This window comes from Macrobrachium rosenbergii, chromosome 55 (genome assembly GCF_040412425.1).
Source record: "Macrobrachium rosenbergii isolate ZJJX-2024 chromosome 55, ASM4041242v1, whole genome shotgun sequence".
NCBI lineage: Eukaryota > Metazoa > Arthropoda > Malacostraca > Decapoda > Palaemonidae > Macrobrachium > Macrobrachium rosenbergii.
The window spans coordinates 74,152,164-74,177,115 of NC_089795.1; the positions used below are offsets into that span (position 1 = coordinate 74,152,164).

Here is a 24,952-nt window from a genome sequence, read left to right on the forward strand (position 1 = left end):
GATTCATTACATGATTTTGATAAGATTTCTTCTTTTCCTATGTAGGGTAAGAAGCAGGCTGTCACTGGATGCCTATCCACAAGTATCTTCAATGTCATTGTAAGTATTCAAGACTGGCATCCTGCCACTTTTTGCTATGTCCAATATTCCTCTTATTCTTTGACCTGGTTTATCGAGTTTATGATCATGTTTCTGTCCTTTATGTAGGCCATTCTTCGATCACAAACATTTTCACTGCCCAGTCTCTCTCTCTGGTTCTGTCTTTGTTGTCCTGTTCTCTTTCAAGGCTCGGCTGGAATCTTGTCTGTATGGGTGATGACTGTATTCCTGTCTCCATACCTCAGTTACCAGTATATCCTTCCATTCCCAAGAAACCAAGTGTGTATGTAAATATCCTGACCTTGCAGACTGCCCTTTCCAGTGTCTTGATCTTTTCTGGTGATTATCTTTCTTAGGTCTGGTTTAGTGGTCTTAGTTGTCTACCTACTTTCAGAGTTTTACAGGTGACCAAATATATCCAAGTGACCTGTCAGACAGTATGCTTGACATAGGGTTTCTCTTGCTCTTGCTGCTGGTTGAGGCCAACATTCCATAACTTGTAAAATGGTCTTGACATCATGAATCACGTTTGCATATGGTAGGCTTCTGGATTAATCAGGCCTGAAAACACTTCTTGAAGTGACACTTGTATGTTTGTGAAGTTGCAGGATATAAATCTGGCCTGAAGGATAAGAAGAAAGTGGTTCAGTGTTGTGTAGCTGAATTCACAATTTCTGTGACTCAGTAGATGAGGAGATTGTTCCACACTTTTCGTAGTTATAAATTCTCTTTTTAAAATTTTTCAAAATTTTTCCCAAACAAGAAATGTGTGAGCATTTCTTCCCCATGAGAAGAGAACAAGTATGCAGGCTTGCCTCTAGGAGGGCAAAGAGCCTACCCACATGACTTCTCTTCAATTCCTTGGCGGTAAGAAGCATCTTACTAATACGTCAAGACCTATGCTTTTCCTAGAGAATCCAGTGAAAGCTATGAAACAAAACTATAAGCCAAGCAGCATAACTAACCAATAAGTGTGCTTGGTAGATAAGCTGAAAATCAGAAGCTTTAAAAAAATATGAACATCAGAAGCTTTTTGAAGAAAGAGAATGGAAGCAAAGATAAATAAATGCTCAAATTCCAGATTAGACTGACTTTTTAATTTTTATATGAAATCTTAAGATTCCCAGTTATATGCCCTATCTTACCCTAGCCATCAGAAAAAAAAAAAGTACATATGTAGAAAAGTATATTGGAGGTCTATGTACTGTTGTGCATGAGATTTTTGTGTAAATATAATACTATGTGCAATATTCTATGTGGATATGATGAAAACTCAAGTGTTTAAACATTGATGAACATATACTTAAAGGTTATGGATAAATTACAGGAAAAAATTAATGGTAAATGAGACGGTTATAGGTGAACGAGGAACAATATCATAAGATTTAATTTCAGTCAAAATATGTAGCCCCAAACTAAGAATGGAAATAGTATAGACTCATAAAATATTTGTAACAGAGTCTACGCTGGTTAGGAAATACTGTACATTCAAATTAAAACAAAAATTCATCTAAAGACACCATAACTATAAGACAGATTTGTTCAAGCAATCATTGATATGTCTCAATAGCATCTAGGAAAACTGGCATACCTGTAGTGTGGGTCCTTTTAGAATGGAGTTTGGCACTTGCTTTGTATTACTGGTAAAACTCAAAAAAGACAATGTCTGTGGTTATGGACAGTATGGACGAATGCTTCGTAAGTTTTCTTTGATAAACTCTTGAAATTTAAGTACAGCAGATTAGGAAATTTCTGGCACCCTGGAAAAAAAAAAGGATGAATTAAGAAGGTACCTGGCAATAGTAAAACATGAAATAATAGGTGTACAGTAAATGCTTGGATATCATAAGATTATTCATACAAAACACTTGAGAGAGAATATACTTTCAGCAGAAAAATTTCTGGATCAGGAAGGCTTTTTTATATGTATATACAATACCTGCACATAAGAGAATGAGGCGTGAACATCGCACTGAAGATTCATTGGTACTAAAAGCCTTATATGTTGTAATGCAGTGCAAACCTTTATGCTTCAAAAAAGATTGAGGATTCTAGGAATCAAGAAATGTAGGGAAGGCCCCCTACTCCTCTGGCATAGATTTAGCACTAAACTTCAGAATTGATGCTTATTATAAACAAACATTCATATGGAACAAACCTACGAGACCATTTCTTCACAGAACAAGCTTCCACAGAGAAAAATATCCTTATAAAAGAAAAAGGTAGTCAGACTGAAGGAAATCACCGATAAACAAAGGTAGACTGGCAGGCAAGTAAATATTGATACTGAAGCAATAATGCAAGCCAGATAAAAAACAATACTACATGAAAATCTAAAGTATAACAGCACCTCAATAAAAGGAACGAGGGGCTTTTAGCAAACTCTAGAGAACGTGGATGTTGATGCTTCACACAGCGAGTAACATGCATAGCCCTTAGGATGTAGATACCAAAGGCACGAGTGGAAGTTCCTTACTGGATTAGGGTACAGCTTAAAAAAGATGAGCAAGCTGGGTATCTTTTAGTGATGGTTAGTGTGACAAAACAGGAATTGCTTTTTTCAGTTAATCTCCTCAGAAACTACTGCTTAAGCAACCTTGCCTAAGAATCATTCACAAAGCTTCCTAACAGCAAACACTTCAAGCAATATTTTCTAAAAACCATCACTTCAAGCAATCTTGTCCTGAAATTGCCATTTCATTTTATCTTGTCCAAAAGATAGAAACCATAGAAAGCTACTAACAACCAAACGAGATAACTTGAATATATAAATAACATTAAAATAAAATACATGTATCATGGCTTAGACTTCAGGGTGAAGACACCAAAGGCCCTAATAGAAGTTCCTTGCTGAAGTTCAACTTTCTATTGTAAAGTTTGAAGACATGCTTCATAATATACCAATTTTTAAAAATGGATAAAAATAATCCAGTCATGTTTTACAGTAAACAGCCATAAATGTGTGTGTAATTCTTGTGGCGTTAGTTTAAGGTAGGTTCTTCAAATACTAGTATTCTGCCATGGGCTTACTTCCAAAAACTAGCTTCTAACAGAAAATCAGGTCATACTTAGAAACATGACACTGAAGGTACAGATGACCATTCAAATGAATGGAGAAGTCAAGGTATAATACTGCCAAAGAGAGCTAGGGGCATGATACCCAAGCAGCATAAAAGAAAATCATTCAAGGTAAAGTCATTAAAGAAAAATCTGAGCACTAAACTGAATATGAATGTGCTCTCTACCAGTACTGTTTATAATAGTTTGAAAATGTAAAGACCATAAAAAGCAATCTGAAAATTCCAGAGGTAAATAAGGTGGAACCAGTATACCATACCATGTGGGTAAAAACGCCCACAACTGTTACATCAACTGGGGAAAGATAGTTAAGATGAATTTGTTAACAGTAAGCAAAGAGGAAAGTATTCCTGATAATAAATAATCCATCAAGAAAATTTTGATAATTTTTCTGCCTGACACACCTTCTGAGCAAAGGTAAATAGTAAGAGACAGATGATGTGCTTAAGTGTACCCTTAAGCAAAAGTAGTTGCAAAGAATATTATGGATGGCAATGGTACGGAGGCTATGGCGGAACAAAAGGTTTTAGAATTTGGTTATGTGGGTGCCATTCAGCTTAAAGAACTCAGCTTGGTGAAGTATCTGAACTGTTCTAGCTACCCGGCAGCAAAGTGAATGCTCCTCTCAGTCTTGCAAGAGAACAGCGAAAGGAAGGAAAGTTGGACGTCTACCACTAACAAAAAAATGAAAAATATAATTTCTACATTTGCAATTAATAATCTTGGTCAGCTCAAGAAAAAATTTTCATGCACGATACCAACTTAAGTAATTATGAGTTTTAACAGGACACGGGCATTGAAAAAAAAGACTATCAGGTATCCCTTAACTGAGCAATAAAAGTAACCAATTTCTGTTTCAAAATCACTGTCAAGGAGAGCTGCAGCCTAATCTTCAGTGTGTAAAGCTACCTATGAATTATCCTAAGTGGGATATTATCTTTATTTTTTCCTCTTGACAAATCTCTCTCTCATACCCTCGTAGGGGTAGGGGAGGGGGTTGGTAACCTCAGTTAACCTAAAGGCTGTTCGCAGCATCCTGTCGGCCCCTAGTTGCATTAACTTGCTAGCCTTTTGCTTTACCTCCATTCCCTTTTACTCTTGCCTATCTTGCTGTCAAACCATTTCAATTTCCTCTTTTCGCTGTCTTCAGCGCCGAGTAGCTGAGAGTGTCCTGGTACTTAGCATTATAGCCAAATTTTCATGAACCATAAACCTATCCGCCAGATGCCAGTGGAGGAGAGAAGTTTCGCAACAACAAAAGTAAAAGTTAAATTAAGAATGGCACTTTACTTAACAATAATTATAATAAATGTCTGCTGTATTTGAAAACAGAATGATAATAGATTATGACAAATTTCATTCTCTCCTACCGTTCGAGTACTTCGCTAGTTTCACCGAGAAACTGGTACTCACTGAACAACTTAAAAAACTGGAGCTAGAGAAGAATCTTCAGAAAATTACAGAATTTTACTGCTTATCTGATACGGTAATTTGAAACAGGTAAGCAACTGACTTGTCAAGCAAAGAAAAGAGAAATGTGGGAAAAATTCTTATTTGAAAAGAACAGTACCTTATCTCTATTCCTTGGAGTATTTTCTATCAATCTTGCCTACAATTTACAAGTAACATGTTTCTGGATGTTTAATTTTGTTTGACGTTTTTTGTATCGAAACATTGCACAAAAAAACCACAGCCACCTCAGAAATTAATCATGAAAGGCATCCAACATCCAAGAAAACTTTAAAGTATGATCATAATTTATTTTATAGTTAAACCAAAGCTACGAAAAATTTACTTTTGATTCAAACGATTGCCATCGAGTTTGAAGTTGTAAATTCGGAACCCCGTCATTTCTGAAGAAACTTATATTGCCTCGAAGATATGAATTGAAATTGGCGTTTATTTAATAATATTAGCTTCTTAAACACAGCTGAAATATATAATGTATTTCGCCTTGTTCCCTTCCGAAATACGGTCGGTTATGTGGGGTAAATTTTCCCCTTTTCCATCCCCAAACACGACCGATTATTTTAAATATGACTGCGTATATGTAGCAAACATAGCCGATCATGTACTGCAAAACTTTGCCTTATTTGATTCTTAAGTACGACCGATTATACGTGGTAAATGTCGTCTGTCAAGTTCTTAATTTTAGCGTTACACGACTCCCAAACACGACCAGGTATGAGCATCAATTCTTGTATGCTCAGTTCCCAAACACCACCTATCATGTCCACATTTTAAGATTCTAATGTATATCCATAAACCAGGAGCATATAATGAAAGGTTCCGGGTGTTTTAAATCTGTTCTCACTTCGATCGACTTACTTCACAACACGAGACCATCCCTAAGTAGCCAAACCTACTATTTTTGTGCCTTACTCGCCTAGACCGGGCAATGTCTACACCAGTGCCCCATTTTTATGTTTTCCTTCTAGCTGTGCCATGTCATACTCCACTCTTACGCAATGTAGGGCTTTATGTCATCGATTATTATGGACTGTATAACTCCTTGATGTCTAAATTGAAGTACTGTACTATTCAGCAACAATTTGCAAGCAGCAGCGAATCACATAAAAATGTTGCATTGTTGAAAAAAATATCAGGGCATTATTGTCCTGGTACTATGGTTACATTGGAGAAAGTTGACCTTGCCTACGAATTCACGAAGAATGCAGACAACGAATCTGACCTAGATTTATACATAAATGATTAATGAAACTGAACGACAAACACTAAATCCATCAAGGATGGATGCAATAGACATTCCTTTCATTTGGCAAGGTGATAACACGACGTAAATGGGTTTTATTCTGTAACTCTAACAGGTTTGTTGTATTTGAATTATTGTTCTGTTTAAGCAAATGATTTATAATTATTGCTCTGTAACAATCAACTTTATTTCTATTATATAAGTGGAAAAAGAATTTATTTTTTAAAAATTACACATGAACATGCAATTAGAATTTTATTTAGAGGGGGTTACTTTTAGCATATGCAGGATGCTAGAAACTTCAGTACAATATAGCCGTTGCAGAATCGGTACCTTATTGTTTCCAACGCCACTAACTCCTAACTAATTCTTTGCAGAATCGGTACCTCATTGTTTCCAACGCCACTCAACTCCTAATTGTAAGTCTTACGATTTATGTTTAAGTATGAATTCCGCCTTTCCGCAATAAGAATGCCTTAAACTTCAGTCATACTGCCTTGTATTATAAAAATAAACATCTGATATTTAAGCCTCTGTAGTTCCTTACAGGTCACTGAAATTGCATCCCGCACTGATATAATTTCCCTGGCGTCTCATTAACTTCTAATTGTTAGCAAAAGAAAAAAAATGAAGATTGTTCTGGAAGGAACTAATGAAGGAAGGCCACCCTTTACAAGGATGACGTGTTGCCGTTATCGTACAAGTACCCGAAATCTCGGTCAAAGGCAGAAAAATCATTGCACAAATTAGATATAGATGAGAGCCGGGAGAAGCGTACAACAACTTCAGCCCCAGCGTCTGGCAACGCCACACCGAGACGCCCACAGCCTCGACAGGTGGCACCAGTGCCAGAGGTGACGTTGTGACCTGTGAAAGGAAAACCTGACCTCCGGTTCGGAAAAGCATTGTGATAATAGGATAGCTTGAGAAAAAAAATTTAATGAACTGTCCTCTCGTTACATATTTTGGCAACAAAGCTAATCGGTGCGTGAAGGCTGAGCATTTAATAATACAAGTGATGAAATGTCATTTCATCGCGAGAGAAGCCTGATTAGTTTTCATTCCAGTTCTCTAGGCATTTCATACTTCTTACAGATGGCTGTATAGTTGTAATGCCCAGTCATTATTCTCTTGCGAACAGAGGCATTGTGGTCGAAATTATCATTAATAAGAATGAAAAATGTCATTTCTAAGAATGACCTTAACTATGCCTAGGAATGCGAGTTAAACGGAACCAGTTCTTATCAAAGGAAGTTACTACAATGAAACGAAAACTGAAAACGTGAAAGGAGTGAAAATAAAAGTAATCAAGGCTCATAACTGGGGAGACGTGTTTGTTCCCCACAATTCATGGAACCAGAACTGTAATATGAACAACTTCCCGGCAAATATCAAGGGATGGGTCCCCATCCCATTCCCCAGAGGAGTGGGGAAGACGAATTTGTTCCTGACAAGGCACATACATTCTCACTGTTGCAGGTAAGGAGGCTAATTTATTTTCTCGTCTTTCTTTTCTTGGGTGGGCCTACGCTCAGGAATGAGACAAATCGTGCTCAGATTATGTAACTAGTAAGAGAGAGATGAAAAGAATCTATGGTTTTGGGGATGGCGGACAGAAAAAAAGTTTTAGGGATCATAGATAGAAAAAGATTTTAGTATTGGTAGATTTAAAAAAACGAAAATATATCCTAACCAATGAAATGCTAAACTAGGGAAACACAAAACTACACAGACAATATACATGAACTTCGTATCTTTCCTCCTACTGACGTCAATCAATGATACTAATTATACTAATTTAGGTGACAGCGAGCACAGACACAAAATGAAAGAAAAATACAGCAGAAAAAACATTGTATTTTCCTCCATAATTTGAAAACAACTTTGACAAGAATATTAAACATGGCGATAGTAATCACTCTCATAAAAAGAGAGCCAAGAAAGCGCAGCAACAAAAAGAGGAGGCATCGAACTTCCAAGCAAGGAAGCGAAAGCAGACTTCCCGACAGCTTGCATGCATGTGGTGACAAAAAAAAAAAAAGTCACGTATTGTGTACAAGGAACTGTTCCCGGCTGGACGAGGGTATACGCACACACTCACAAATAAGACAATCAATATTCACGACATACCAGAGAGCACACGGGTTTTACGCTCACCCTTTGCTTAAATTACTCACAGGGCTCATAACCAGCGTGACGAAAGGCAAGAAGGAAATGGAGAGGATGATGTATGTTTCGCACTGGCGGGAGAAAAAAGGAGAAATGAAAACTAAGACTGACATGAATGCAACGTACACATCTTGATGTTTAAACATGCTCAATTCTTGCAGGAATTTATTAGGATAAGAAAGACAGGAATACCACTCTATGGAATATGGTTTGTAGTTGTCTTTGTTTTCTACTTTACGCACACACACACACATGTATATATATATATATATATATATATATATATATATATATATATATATATATATACTTTGTTATTCCTCTTATATTTCCTTTCCTTTGATCTCCAAATTCCTCCTCATTTGCTACTTTCCTGCTCCTGTCTCTTTGTTTTGCCGTTCTTACTTTTTAAGTGTGAACCCATATAGTAATCAGAATGTAAACAAATTTACTTTTACCGTGGCATAACAAGCTCTTACAAATTACACAGTTTTTTTTGCACATTTCTATTGGCTGTAAATGTCAGGTTGGAGGTTAATGACTACGAGTTAAGATAAATGAGAATTTTTGTATCATCAATTAAGTACGGTTATGATCGTGATAAAAGAGATTATCAATTTTTTTTTCAAGAAGGTTTTTATGCTTTATCCTTAATTCATTTCAGTGTTCGTGTTACGTTGACCTTCAGAAGTGCAAAAATTGTTATTGCTTATCCAAGCAAGAAGAAAAAAGAAAAAAAATGTGAAAAAATAATCCATTTCCAAGAAAAGATTATAACTCGCCTTTCATGTTAAGGAAGATAAAATTAATCAAGAAAAGCATAAATAAGAAGGGAATTCAGCAGCGTTTGGTTGACCTAAAGAAAAAATAACATCACGCAATCCACAGCTAACCGATGTTTACACGGAACCAAACGTGAGTTATTATGGCCTGGCACTTATTTCGTGGGTACCCTTTGAGAACGCGGGAAGTGGTGGCAGATTCAGCCTCATCTTGAAGTGATCCGGTGACGAAAAACAGCATTCATGAGATACTATTTTCGTCACCGTTCTTCTGAGATGAGAGGAAATAGATAGCAAGGATACGTCATGAACTCAAGAGGCTGAAGCAGTGGAGATTAAACCAATAAGCATGTGAGATATGGGCTGTTGAGGCAAGGGAGAAGCACCATTGAGTCGTTTTAAGAATAGAGACAATACCGTGCGGTTTGCAAAATATCCATCTCAGACAATCATGAATAAGCGGTTTATAAGATTTAAATAAATGAGATAATAGGATAATGGATTTATGAAGGGTTTATAAGATTTAAATAAATGAGATAATGGGATAATGCATTTAACAATTGAAATGTATCTCGTAATTTTCAAGGAAGAAGACATACCCAAGTAAATTGCGTGATATCCCCAAGACAAGTCTGACAGAAGTAGTTGAATATCTATATTCTAAAATGTAACCCGGAGGTGAGGGTTAAACAGAGATAAAAAGAAAGGAAGACCTTCTTAGAGGCAGTAAACTAGATTAAACTACATGCTCGCCATCTTGAAATGCTCGTAAAATTATCATCACCAAGCAGAGAAGTGTAGTTCAAGAACGGAAATGGACAAACTCACTGCATCTCAAAGATATCACGAGTAACGTTTCAAAAATGGTTTCCATCATCAGGATAAATATGATTTTACGAGATAGATTGTAAAAGGCTTTTGATCAGGAAGGATACTTAATGAGAAAACGACTCCACGAGTAACAAATTAGAAATGGGAGTTGGGGAAGTGAAGGAAAGCAGATGTTATGCAATCAAGACCCACAAAGTGAATCGACAATAAGCTAGACACGAGTCCACAGACGGGTATTTGACTAACAGACCCACAAAGCGAATCGACAGTAAGCTAGACACGGATTTATTTACATAGACGGGGCATTTGACAACAGAGCCTTATAAAGTCCTTCATCACGAATGACACCAAAAATTGTTTGAAGTTAAGCGGAAGGAAAGATCAGACATTACAACAAGTGAAGTACCTAGTACCAAATCTTGCCTTGTGGAGGCCAAAGTGACCATCCAAAAAAAAATAAAGATAAGAGCGTTTGATCAAGTAAGGGTTTAGAAGGAAAGAGGATCCAGAAAGTGTTGAAGTAGTAAAATCTGGAGTACTAAAATAATGAAGAGGAAAATGATGTAGGAAACGAAAGCTGAAGGTTTTTTTTTTTTAACCTAGGAAAGAGTGCCTTAGATTTATAGAGTACTTTTAGTCTTTGAGAATTTCATAGTTGAATAAGAGAAAATTTGAAATATAACAATATCTTAACAGCCCCAAAGGACGATAAAAGAAGGAGCAAAGAGTCGCAATCGCTGGTATGGAACTAATTTTTTACAAAAAGCTGAAGAGCAAGAATTGTCTGGACCATTGGTACATAAATAGTGAAAATTTCAATAGAGAAGAAAACGCATCCTCCCTTCTCGAAGGTATAGCCTGAGAAACACGAAGAGATGCTAACAAAGCAGAAATTATCATAAGATGTCCCGTTTGAAATACTCAAAGTGCCATACAAGACATCTGGTAAAATGAATGGAAGGAGAAGTGAAGAAAGAAGTTAGATACGACGGTTAGGATTGTTAAAAAAAATTACGTGATCGGTCATAATGGCCGGAAGCATACACTGCACATTTGATTTAATATTCCAGATCTTCAATAACATAAATCAAGGTCTTGTTAATTACCGTTCCCTCTGTCTAGTATGAACATGAATTAAAGTCTCTAGCCAATGGAATTTGGCTCGCCGATGAGAAGTCGGGTCATGGTCACGAAGAGCATAATACATCCACGATGTTTGTTGCTGAGGGCGGTGTATAAAGTCTGCCACATCATAATGAAGAGTTAAAGAAGGTAGCTATGATGCAAATACGAGTACTGGAATGCTAATGTGATGGGCATGGAGGGAATACAATGACAGGCCATTAAGAGTAGACACAAGCATAGGATAAAGTGGATACCAAGACTTAACTTCAGACTGTATTAACCAATCTTAAATATCTCGGAAACATCTTAAAAGAATCGTTGGCGTTTTGATAAAGGAAATAAACACCAAAAATACTATATATATATATATATATATATATATATATATATATATATATATATATATATATATATATATATATATATATATATATAAAGAAAGGAGTAACAGATGACCACAATTTATTTAAGTACAAAGCTATAGGAACCGTGAATCCTTGAAATCTAGCTACATCAGCCACAATACCACAAGTCTGTGAAGCTGTCTGCAAAATTACAGAAACCACGGATACATCTTCCAACGCTAGACTCACAACCGTAGGAATCAAATTAAGTCAGTAAAGCCAGCGCTTAAGTAGGACATAAGACTGTCTGAATGTCTTCAAACAATTTTCTAATGAATCTACATACATTCTCCCAACATAGCCTACATGCATGCCATGCAAATATAAACTGGACGATAGCAGCACTTAATAAGACCGTGAACAAGAGCTGCAGGAGAAAAGTCAGTAGTGACTGGGCAAGAACTAAATTAAAAATTCCTTACTACAACCCCAGGGCAAGAATGAGAGAGAGAGAGAGAGAGAGAGAGAGAGAGAGAGAGAGAGAGAGAGAGAGAGAGAGAGAGAGAGAGAGAGAGAGGTGTAAAATATCAGGTTACTCTTATCATCAAAAAGGGTACTAGGCCAATTGTAATAACATATCAGGATTATGAAAAGTAAGTGGATCACATCAAAAGCTTCAATTGGTCAATGATTTAGAAATGGAAAGGAACATGCTGGGATATCAAGCGAATGGTGACCAGGATGATGTGAAGTTCCCTCGTCTGATACGACTTTGACTTGTTTTACTTTTCTGGGAGTGACAGGACATAACCTCCGCAATCCTTAAGGTCATTTATAGTCCATATGTCACTAGATATAGCCAAGATACTTACGGGATAATGGTAAACTGCAGTGTGTACCTGGATGGACTTCACCCTAATTGCCTGCTGAGTTCACTGACACCCAGTTTGTTACGACCTAAATAGGTAACACTGATTGCTGGATGTACTGTATAAAGCTTACACAAGAAAGGCTTCATTGTTGAAATTATATAAAAAAAAAAATCCTAGGCAATGTACGTCGGATGCAACACTTGAATTTTCCTGAACGTTTCCTCGATGAATTGTTCTTGACTTGTAAATAGGATTTTTTTTTTTACACAAAGAAGACTTCAAGAGTTCATTTGTTAGACACGGTGTTGTAATCAGATCATGCCTGAGGGGCATATAAGATGTACACGATTGTCATTAAGGAAAGTGTTTTCTAGGAAACCCAGACTTTATATCTATGCCAGGTATAATGACGTCGCATTTATCACTATTAGAAATTATCAAGGCCTTCAGGATCTTGCATCTGATTTCCGTGAAAGCACTTTCTAAATTTCATCATGGACTCATTACTACAAGCCTGCCATAGCTGGAAAATACCAAAATGCTAAACCAAAATACAGTAAGTCCTATAAGCGTTCAGTTGTGCCTTCAAGCATAAATAGGGGGATTCGCTTATTACATGCAGCTGGAAAAGAAAATATTCAGGGACATTTTACCTAATTGGTATCAAGCCTGTATAATAAAAGAGCGCACGTCTAGGAAAGTCGAGAAATTTAATACCCAGACCTAAGCTAATAATATCCAGAGGGTAAATTACGGTTTATAACAGAATGGCTGGCACAAGACGTGGTTTTAAGTGATAAAAAAATGCTAAAAGCATTACTCTCTATGAATTTTTTTAAATCTCTCAAAATCTTCAGAAGCCCTCAAATCTGAATGCTTAGGTATAGTTCTGATAACACAGTTGTGTATATTTAAAACTGTGCAGTCTTGATGAAGTCCCGTTAGGGTTTAGGCAAATTTCTATAAAATGCACAATAGCTTTGGTGAAAAAAAAAAGGAATGGGGTTTGGCAGTTTTTGAATGGGGATCTTTAACTTTTAAACAATGTTTCTATAAAATATTTTATAATTCGGCAAAACAATAATTATCGAGCAAAAATTATGAAAAAAATGTTGAAAACTGAATCATCATTCAGGTAAATACTTAGCGGCATTTAGTGCTGAACAAGTAAAACAAGTGAGAGAGAAAGGCAATTTTTAAACTTTACAAGTACCCTCTACTTTCATTAACCTTGTGTTTTGCCGTCTGAAAAATAAGCCAAGTTTATTTTATGATAAAACTTCTGTTGTTAAAATCTACTTCCAGAAAAAGCTTGGTACTTTACGGTGTATTAGTGTCCCATAGCTTTCACGAAATAGGGTTAAATAACAACTAAAAATTATCTTAAGGGAAGATAGACGCCTTTACCGTTCTGGATTAAAAACCTGATTATATATTCATATATACATTGTGCACCTTACATGAAAATGCCTGAATGAAATAATGCTTCATGGAGCATTACTTTTACGTAGGGAAATTCTAATAAATGGACAATTATATGTTTTCATAGGCTGCGTTCACAGAACACTAAAACATGTCGTACACACACACACACACACCTCGTCGCACACAAATCATAAACTGGCTAAATGCAAGTCAACGACTTAATGGTAATCCTAACCAGTGCTTCAAACGATTATCTAGTATTTGCCAAAGGTCCGTTCTTAACCTAAGGTCGTTGACTTGCTTTTAGCCCGTATGTGATATACATACTGTACACTAAGTTCCTAGCATGTATTCATGATATTTCACTTTAGCGTGGAAATACCCTAAGACATACCAATTTAAACACTCGTATTCGCATTTATGTGTACATTCTTATACGTCAATCTTCATAAATTCAAAACGGTGAGGAATTCTGCCGCGTGTTACCGTAACCATCGACCGTCCAAACTCTGAAGTATCATGACACTGCATCGTGTGTGTGAATTAGTGCGTTGTGACGTCATACAATGATTCTACAAGCACGCGTAAGTCTTTTACTAATAATTTTCTCTTTACGCTACAAAAAGTGTATGATAGACGTCTTTGAACAGATATAAAAAGCAAAATCATTCATACGATTGCACGGGGAAACTGTTGGCGGGTATATACAGTTGAGAGAAAGCAGCAGTCTTAATTACTCTTGTTACATACATGGGGGAAAAAAGAGGCAACATTAACTGAAAGGGTTGGGTGGAAGGGCGGCAAGTAGACAGGAGGAAGATGAGAAACTAAGACTGAGCAGGAAGGAGATGAGTCAAGGATGGGCGGGTTCGAATCAATGGTGAATCAATATACAACATGGCAGTGATCTAATGATGGCCGAATCATTCCTCACTTTGGAGTCTTCGTTATTACCCAGAAGAGATAACTTATAATTTTCCCTTCTGGTCCGATTTTTACTCAACTTCAATGTCATCCATAGCTTCTCCAACAGCCATTATACCCTAACTCTTCAAGAGGCAGTAAAACTGCAGCTAGTATATTAAAGAAAACACGGTTCCTTTTAATTTATTTCCCCATATATCAAAGCAATCTTTTCCTAAAGAAGTGTAGCCTGACAGTCCTTGTCAGTCGGCGCTGAAGTCGAATTGTATGCTCGCCGCCTAACTACCGATGATATGGGAAACATGTTTACCAGGTATTGTAGCAATCATCGCTTCTAATTAGCCACAGTTTCATAGCATTCCTTTCCATTCAGACACCATTAAGTGATATTCACAACGCACAAATGGCGGTTTATTACGTAAGGTAAGCAGCCCTTCATTCCTAATACTGGAACACACGATCCTTTTTATTTATGAAAAATGAGTTATTCCACAATAAAAACAAAGGACATCGTCACAGGAAACAAGGCAAAAAGGCCTTTAGCTTGCCAAGCGAGGTCCCATACATGTTGAAAGAGAAAAGCAAAATAATATATAAATGAAACTGAATAAAGATAAAAATCTACATAAATGGAAGTAGTTAAGAAGACTAATTACAATGTTTTGATGGTGAAGCTTGGCAACGAATTAACATTGCAGTCTCTCCTTTTAAACCAGTATTACAAGCGATTTTTATGGCATTCTTAAGTCACCATGCCACCATTAAGGCACAAAAAAGCGCATTTGCTTACAAATTGCCTTCCCTCACAAGCACTGCTTGTGCATTTAGCATATTTTACAATAATTTCGTAAACATTCAAGATTTTAAACGTTATGTTCAAGAGGCAGTTCCTACTTTTCCGCAGAGATGGCAAGAACATGATTGCCTAAAGCGAAAATTCTAGGTTATTTCTAAAACTGAACACTGCTTAGGTTTATGCATGCAACTGACAGAAACTTCATACCTAGAATACATTAATCAATATAACGCTACTTGTATTAATCATACTTTCAGTGTGCTGATTAAATTTGCATTGCTGTCAGCTGTGGGTCGATATTGGATATCCTTCTATAATATTCCATTGTAAGCGAAGGTGCTAATCTCCGGCTGCGTGATGACGAACGTACACAACTTCAGTTTTGGCACCACTACTGACTTCTTTGTGCAAACTGACGGCAAGACGGTAAGACACAAAAAAAACGTGCGTAGGTGACAAACCTACAGCATTCATAAAACCACCAGTAAGACAGTGTTATTTAAAAGCATATCAGTACTACTAAATCCTCCAGAAACAAAAGGCATATTTATTTACATAGGAAGCTAAAAGTAAAAAAAAGCTAAATGACAACAAATACAACAAGCAAGATTGTCTCAACTCCCCATCATTGAAATTTCTCGAGTCTAATTAAAATGGGCACGAAAAATTAAATTTACTCAAACATTTAGACATTAATCATAGTATTACATACCTAGGAGGCATTTCATTTACCTTTTACTTAAATAAGAAGCCAAAATTTTGGTCATTATGACATTAATTGTGTTTGTGACCAGTTACCAATGCAAACATCTTTAGCCTTCTTACGACAGAATCTGCCTTTTAAATGCTAATTAATTATCAATGGCTATCTATTCTCTCAAGTGTCTTGATTTCCAATAATACGAAGCTACAAAAGAATAAAAAGAATTGTCGTCCATGGAGTGAAAATAACATTCCTCGAGTAGGTTTGTGAATCACTCTGATCCCCAAATGGAAAGAAATGAAATTCATTATTAGTTAAGCCGCACTTATGCCCTCGGAGAGAATAAAAATAGACATGAGTACCTAGCTTAATAGAAAGCACACACACACACACACACACACACACACACACACACACACACACACACACACGCATACGCATATGTTGTATTCATATGGACGCGTTCTTGCCTCCTCATGCATGCGTACCCATAAAAGGTTTCAGGCTCGATATTCATGGAACCTTTCGCTATTCTCTGCACACCCTCTTGATTTTCGAGAACTGGTCGATACAATACACGTGTCTAAACTACTCGGCTACTTTCAGCTAAATTTACTTTTTTATGGACGAGTATGTATAGTATTCAAGTCGACTTATTTATTTATTTATTATTATTATTTTTTTTTTTGCTGATTTACACCAACGAATATGTGTTTTGATTTAGTAATTTTCTAGATTGTTTTCCAGAAAATGATGGCACGAACTAATGTGCGGCTATATTTATAAGGGTATCTGGTCAGAAAGGCATCGTTATTTTCCTGTTGTAGGAGTTTCATTGACACTGAAAAGAACAGAGTAGGTCTTAAGATTTCATTTGAGAAAGCGACACAACATCGCCTTATAAGTTTACAAAATCATCTTATTCTTCACTGGGCTACGAGTATAGGTAGTGATGTACCATTTCCAGCCTATCAGTAGTTGACAGCTCACAGCCAATGACCTAACAAAAGAGCAATTAAAAATAAGGAACAGAAATGCTAGCTGATTCAGTGGAATAAGTAGATGTACTCGGGCTTTACCTATGAACGGTTAAATTCCAGGTAAACTACCCTAGACCCTCATTATCTAACGCTTCTCCTAGGGGAAAACGCCCAAGAAATACTGAAACGTCCCAGGATCACTGTAATTTTGTTAGATGGCCGTGAATAGTTCTTGTTGAAATTTACTGCCCAACCCAACTGTTGCCGTAACGAAACAGTGCTTCTATGATTAATGGAAGTTTTTTTTATGTCTTTTATTAAATGAAAGAACTAGTGAGATCTACATTCGTTTGTGAGATATACATTCGTTTTCGAGACAACGAAATGATCCCTTTCGTTCTTTAGTATATCAATGTCTATCCCAGTGAGGTACCTTTCGAAGAACGATATTCTGCCGACAGAAGGATGGAACATGCATGGCTCTATTCTTTGGATTATACGAATATATGCCATGAAGTATTAGCTGACGAGTGACTGCTTTTCTGTTACATCGAACTGTTACAGTGATGACGCATTCGTTATCATCGGACATTAAAGACGTTTGCATTGAAATACTTTTCTGATTACAATAAAAACAATAATTCTATAAAAGTTTTAAATATTTAAACTTTTCATGCATCTCATCTCACTCTTGTGCCTAGTTAATTCATACTCAGTCACATTTAGGGAAAAGTGCTCTAGGATTATTGATCAACTGGTGAAAATGATGAAACAATCAACATTTTCACCCCATTTACTTATTGTAAGAGCATGATTAAACTTCATGGCCAAATACATAGCTATAATACACTTAATTGCTGCAGTCTAATTCAGCTGGCAGTTTAAGCATTATAACTATTGGGGAACATCACTGTAAACCAAGATCATATCTTACCACACTTCTAAGTACTAGGCAGAATAGCTTGCAAAGCAACGCATCAAGACGAGAATTAATGAGAACGTTAATTCCCAGGAGTTGAGAACCCAATAAGTATTCCGAGAACAATTAATTAACCATATGCCATCAATAACTTCAATCACGGTGTAATCAAAAGTATTTTCATATAACAGCTTTAAACCCCTTTCAAGAAGGGGTCTTAAAAAAATTTCAGGTGAAGATGGTTGATTGTGCCCTGTAATGTTGGAAATTACAGCTGGCCATTGTTATATTGGTTTTACAATTTCCGCCCATAATTGTACGTCCATTAGAAGAACAAGAGTTACTTTCCTGGACTATGGTAATATTATACTGAAATCTTGAAGTAAAAGGATTCGAATGGAATAGCATTATTTATCCTAACAGCCTTAACTCCTCTCAGGTAATAGGTGAGCCTGTGTTCTCCATTCCACAAAAACTGTTACTTGACCCAATACAAGGCCCTTAATTTATCGCAATTTGGTTTCTGTAGATAGAAATAACGATCACCAAACTATGTTTTGCTAGACATAACATTCCAAGACATAATAATGAGTTAATACAAGCCTCGGAAGTCAAATTAAAAATCGGCCGGAGCTACACAGTAAAAAGAGCATGCTGAACTAGCCTGAACATCGAGCTGAAAATGTTTCTACTGTAGATTCAAGAAGGCTCGTCAAATACCAAGTCACTAACTGGAGGCAGTAAACCAGTTAAGCAAGACCTTAGCGACGCCTTTTTCTACAAGAGCGAATGAATGAATGAATAAACTATGAAATCGGCCAATAAATAAATCAAGTGGCTTACGAAGGTTGCAAGATATACTTATGGCAACTACTGAAGTTTGGGGCAACACCGTCTTAGGTTAGGTTTGGTTAGGTTAAATACATATTATACACAGCAATCGGTGTGATAGGCTGGGACATAACATCCTAGTCAGGTAACACAGCCCTTCGATTAGACTAGGCTATATTAGTTCCTTGGTACTTTATAATAATTTTTGGGTGCATTTACACCGCTTTAACTATGTCGGAAGTACATAAATTCTTATGTGAGGAGCTCAGTGGAAACTTGGCCGATACCGCCCATAGGATCACCGATTTATATCGACTGAAAACTTACAGAACTGAATTCAGGACTGATTGATTGATTTATAGATTTTGGGCATACATACCAAGCACTGGGGCAACTAAGGCCATTCGGCGCTGAAACGGATGTTGATAGTAAAAGTTTGAAAGGTGTAACAGGAGGAAAACATCGCAGTGCACTATGAATCAATTGTTAGGAGTGTGTGGACAGTCAGATGGAAGAAAGAGAATATGAACGGAGGTACAGTAAAAGAAATGAAAGAGGTTGCAGCTAGGGGTCGAAGGGACACTGCAAAGACCCTTAAGTAATGCCTACATTACACTGCATGAGGTGCACCGACGGCACTAGCACCCTACGGAGTCTGAATTCAGGAGCATACCAGTGACATTATCCGGAACAATAATCACTAATATTTTGTAACACGAGCAATCCACATTCTGCAACATTTTCCAAGACCACAAGTAAAATTTCATATTTACCAGCTTCCCTTTTAGTAAGGTGATACCTTCCAGAGATTTCTTAAGAACTCCTGTATTTCAGTACTTTAGCATACAACAGTTTGAGAAACATCAGTCTTGCAACAACGACTGGGAACTTCCTAAAACAATAACATGCAATTTTTCCCAACTTTAACTACAGAAACAAGCCTAACCTAGCGTGACTAACATTTCCTAACAACTGGCCACTTCTCGCCTAATAGTGAACGTTAAGGTATCAGCCACAGGTAGTAAAAATTTGAATGACCGCTTTTCGAGATTATATTTTCCTTATTTTACTGACCTTTTTGATGTCAGACTGACAGCCCATTGATGGATAAGATGTGACAGCAGCCTTGGAGTTACGTTTACATGATGTGCGACAAATATTTTCCAAACTACGTCAGATTTCACCCAAGCTTTACGAAGAAAAGAGACTGCTTTCTTGTGCTTACACCGTCGCTGTGGCGTTGTAACTAAAGAACCACAAGATTCGAGGGCCAAACCAAGAAGAAGAATCGAAGCTCGTGAGAGATTTTATGACAAAAAAAGTGTGGAAAGCGTTAACAAAGACTACTAATGACGCATACAAAATCGTATTGAAAAACGAAGTGGTAATCAGTAAATTTTGAAAATGAAAATGAAAAAATGGGAAATAGAAACTGATGTCATGCACAATGAATACCAAGGAAAGCAAATGAGAGCTCGAATAAAGGGGAATAAAATGACAGAAACACAGATTGAGCCCAAGAAATAAGTCATAGATATTGAAATTAAAAGAAAGGAAGGAAGATCCAAAAAAAAAAGGACAACACCACAGGGATCAGTAATTCGAGGAAGACAAAAGGTCGATGAAATAAAAAAGCAAGCAGGAAGTATCGCAGCATAAATACAAAGGACGCCCCATAATTACAGTCTATTTTTCGATCAAGTCGTAATCAAAAACCTTCCAGCTTAAAAAAAAAAAAAAAGGATGGCTGCAATAGAGTTGATTAATCGTATGAAGAACAGTTAGTATTTTTATTTTCATTTAAATTTTTATCCTAATTCTCTATCCTTTCCTTCCAGTTTCATACCTTTTCGTGACTACACAGCGAACACGCAAGTTCTTGAGGTATATTTTACAACATACCTTCATACTATAATCCTTATAATGCGTCATCATGGAAAATATTTTTGAAGGGATACGAGGTTTGTTACTCTCGAAGAATCCTTGCTGTGGCTGGTGTTGATAATACGGCTTAGATCATAAATCATAGTATTCCGTGTAAATGATTTTTTTAAATGCATATGTATATACGCATTTGGAATTATAATATTTGGTTCACCACCAAGATCCTGATTCTAAGCATAACTTCATTTTACCTTCTTAACGAAAGGTGAAATAACATTTCCTTCCGTTCCTGTGTACGTGTTTTTGCTATATCTTGAGAAGGAAGAACTGGATTTGATTAAGCTTTGTGAAAATATTCATTGAATGACCTCCCAACATCCCCCAGGTCATTAAAACGCGTGGTTTGGTGGAGATATGTGTTATACTGAATGAATAAACAGATGGGAAATCGGTCGATAAGGTTAAGGTTGCAAGACATACGTAAGACAACTACTGAAGGATGGAACAACATCGTTCCTGGTCAGGTTAGATACACTGATGGCAATCGGTGTGGCGAGAGAGGACTAAGCATCCTGCTCAGGGACCACAGTCCTATGGTTAGGTTAGGTTTTACTAGTTCCTTTCTACATCATATTTTTCAATGATCCGCTGGTGAAAATTATGAAACTCAGATCACATCTCTGTCCCCATTTAATTGTATGTGGATGGAGAAACTTCATGGGGAAATACGAAGCTATTATATACACATTTAATTGCTGCAAGCCAAGTCAGCATTAAGTCTAAACTAAACACTATAACTGGAGAATATCACTATACACCAGTATCCTATCTTACCAACTTCTACCCTCAATTACTAGGCATTACTTCATAAATTATTAAGAAAAAGTTAATTCCCCGGTACTGAGGACTTCATGAATATTCCGAGAACAGTTTACTAACCATTTGCCATTATAACTCATCCGAAACTGATTTCTAGAACTGTCTTTGAGAAGTTTATCAGTTAACTGCTGGAAAATATGCCATAGGCTGGAAATGGCTCTTCATTTACATTAAGACTTCCCATTTGTTACCAGGTGAACTGCGAATTTAATTGTTATGAACTTTTTAATCTTCAGTTTTTAGCTATGATGACGTTAAGTAATTTTAGTTTATTGTAATTCCAATAGCCTATCAGAAAATAATGCATATAATTCTTTCGACCTTAACACTTCTTTTGTTTTCTGTGGTGACCTCCGGGACTAAAATCAGGGTAATACTCAAGATTGGCAGGTCGGCTCTGGAATTCTGGTAATTTTATCATTGGTTAAGAAACAAACTCGTATTTTTGGTAATGTAATAAATCTGGTATATATTGGCACATTAGACATCGATCACGGAGCCATGGCTACCTCGGTCGATCAGATTAGTACAATACCGCAATTATAAAATCCGTATAGCCTAACTGAATTCGCGTGTCCCCGGAGAGCGTCAGAACGTAACTGTACTGCCCCACACACGTCTGAATTGAGTACTTACCCTCATTATCTCAATTATTTCAAGTATAAAAGTCAGTCTCAAGTACTGTAAAAAATTTAGACAAATAATCAACTTGCGTCTGACGGTTCATGTAGACAGGCACACCATGATACAAAAATCAAGTTCAACATATGACGAGGTAATAAATGCCAGTTAAATTAATTGTTTTGAAAACCATCGTGCAGCAAAGAATCAACTGATTTGATAATAAAGTTGGAATAATAACTGGAAACTGCAAAATATCATTTATCTTTATCTTTTTTGAACAAATCTGAAACCCTCCGTCTTAGGATGTACACCATCGATATTCCCTCTGAACTGGCCAAAGATGGAAAACTGTTAACCACCACTAAGAATTAATCAAAGCCACTACACACGGGTTTTGTATCTGGGCAATCTTCAAGTTGACGTTTCACTTCCTGATAACTGTCATCCAATTTTGTTCTTCGGATACAAAAATTAGAGTAAACCCAGTTGGCTGAGGCTAAGATTCAAATGGTGAGAGCCCCACTATGAATCTTAACCTCAGCCAACTGGGTTTACTGGGTTTACACTAACTTGTTTAGCATCCATAGAACAAAAGGTTAAGTTAGCAGTGCCTCTGGACGACAGGTATCAGAAAGTGAAACGTCAACTGGAGATTGCCTAGCCTCAAAAACCATGTATTGGCTTTGATTAATTCTTAGTGTTGGTTAACGGTTATCCATCTCTGGCCAGTTAAGAAGGAATAATTGATGGTATGCACATGCAAAGATGGAGGGTTTCAGATTGGTACAAAAAAGATGAAGTTAACTTGTATTTGTCAGTTTCCAGTTATTATATTAATTTTTCTCAGAAAACCAATTGATTCTTTGCCGCACGACGGTTTTCAAAATAGCTCGTAATTTAGCCGGGACTGATTACGTTTTTATCTGTTGAACTTAAATTTCTTATAATGGTGTACCTGTCTACATGAACCGTCAGTTGATTATTTGTCTTGACAGTACTTGAGAATGACTTTTATACTCGAAATAATTGACATAATCAGCTTAAGTACTCATTTCAGACGTTTCTGAAGCAGCACGGTTACGCTTCCTCGCTCTTAGGTGGCACGCGAGTTTAGTTCTACGGATTTCATAATTGCGGTACTAAACTATTCTAAGCAACGAGAGAACCATCGCTTCGTGATCGTGGTCAGATATGCCAATAAACCTACTGTAATTGGCCTCAATCTTGGCAGAAAATTCAGAGCTATGATAAGAAATGTATACACAAATACAAATAAGATTCAGTTAAAATAAAGACCTAAAGATATTTTACACAGTTTCGAAGAATATTGTATTTTATTGTTAAAAAAAAAAGTTTCCCAGAGGAGCGGAAACTGCAGACTCTGTGGCTGTTGAAAAGTTGTTCTTTGGGCCACTGTATCAGTAACTTGAATATAGACACGTGCTTTTTGATAGCTATTATGCTTTAGGGTACCTGTGACGTCCTTCCAGGTCAAACTGTGACCTTTACAACAGACTTACGGATATTGATAGTCTAAGGTTTCAGGGAGCTGCAAGTCCTTTTGCCCTAATTTTCCTTCTTATTATTTATCATTGGCTATTCATTCGAATAGCTATTTGTTAGGTCTTTATTTTAACTGAATCTTATTTGTATTTGTGTATACATTTCTCATCGTAGCTCTGAATTTTCGCTTTTCACATGTGGGCAATCTGTCACACATTTCCACAGCAAGTTAGTGTTATTCATTGGCTACTCCATATTTCTTTTCAAATTAGTCCATTTATAATGGCACTGATCTTTAAAAGAATGGCACTGATCTTTAAAAGAAAAGGATTACTCCAAAGAGTTGCAAGATTGCTCTGACTTCAGTAGTTTAAGAAATATCACTCGAAAACTAATATTTGACCCCACGAAACGAACAGTCACGCAATACTGTGAAAAAACCAATCATTACTGAATCATCCATTTTTCTTCTCAGTAAAACATACTTTCCTTTTAAATGGCTTTGCAATCAGAGGTAATAATAGAATGTGGCCGACATAAACACTCGAATAAAGACACCCTAGTTTCTTTCTTTGGAAGGCAATCACAGAACCCCCTGGGGATTAATTAGAGTCGGAGGTTAATTTCTAAATCAATGGTTCATTATCCCGTGAAAGAAATGAAGGTCTTACTTTAATCTATCCTGGACTGGGAATAACAGATGGAGCCTTGAAAGAGTAATGGATGGCAATTCAGCGATCTTATGGGGGCCATGAACTTGAGTTTATGCCAAGATTGGGAACCACTTTAGGGTCTTTTCTTATTAAATTTGCCTTTATGACTAATATATATATATATATATATATATATATATATATATATATATATATATATATATATATATATATATGTGTGTGTGTGTGTGTGTGTATACATACATATATGTATATGTATATGTATATGTATATATATATATATATATATATATATATATATATATATATATATATATATATATATATATATATATATATATATATATATATATATATATATATTCTACATTGAGCTGTTCCTGTTTATCAGAGGGTGATTCTAGAGAAAACAAGCTAACAGTCACTACCATATTCATACTTTAACTAGTAAATCATGAATGAGCCTCTGTGAAGAAAACTTACACAACTTTAGTAGCTTTATACACTTACACACAAGGTTCAGCCACCGCTTTCCCATTCCCATTCAACATTCATACTTTACTTTCAAAAACCAGAGATGATGACACATTCCTTTTTTATGCATTCAGGCCTCGGCTTCCATAGGCACTCAAGCTTCTTTTTCGTCTTTTACATCCACCCTGCTACCTTCCTTGCTTTTCCTGGTCCGCAATTTACTTCTTTCATTGTACCATTATTATTATTGAAAGAGAAACCCACAAGATTCTTGTGTATAACTTGTTTACTGATAAATATTTACATATTACTTTGATCCGAGC

At 36.4% G+C, this 24,952-nt stretch overlaps 1 protein-coding gene and 1 long non-coding RNA gene across 2 annotated transcripts in view; one reads left to right on the forward strand and one right to left on the reverse strand.

Annotated features, from left to right (window-relative positions):
- LOC136835423 (uncharacterized) overlaps positions 1-19,881 on the reverse strand; it is a 36,944-nt gene extending 17,063 nt beyond the window's left edge. Inside the window, exons 1-2 of the long non-coding RNA XR_010852143.1 lie at positions 19,666-19,881; positions 1,691-1,859 (exon numbers count right to left, since the gene is read on the reverse strand). This is a non-coding gene — a long non-coding RNA (uncharacterized lncRNA). The remainder of the gene's footprint in view (positions 1-1,690; positions 1,860-19,665) is intronic.
- The window catches only part of LOC136835419 (clumping factor B-like), a 55,751-nt gene continuing 38,028 nt past the window's right edge, over positions 7,230-24,952 (forward strand). Inside the window, exon 1 of the mRNA XM_067098928.1 lies at positions 7,230-7,369. The gene's annotated coding sequence lies outside the window, so the exon portion shown is untranslated. The remainder of the gene's footprint in view (positions 7,370-24,952) is intronic.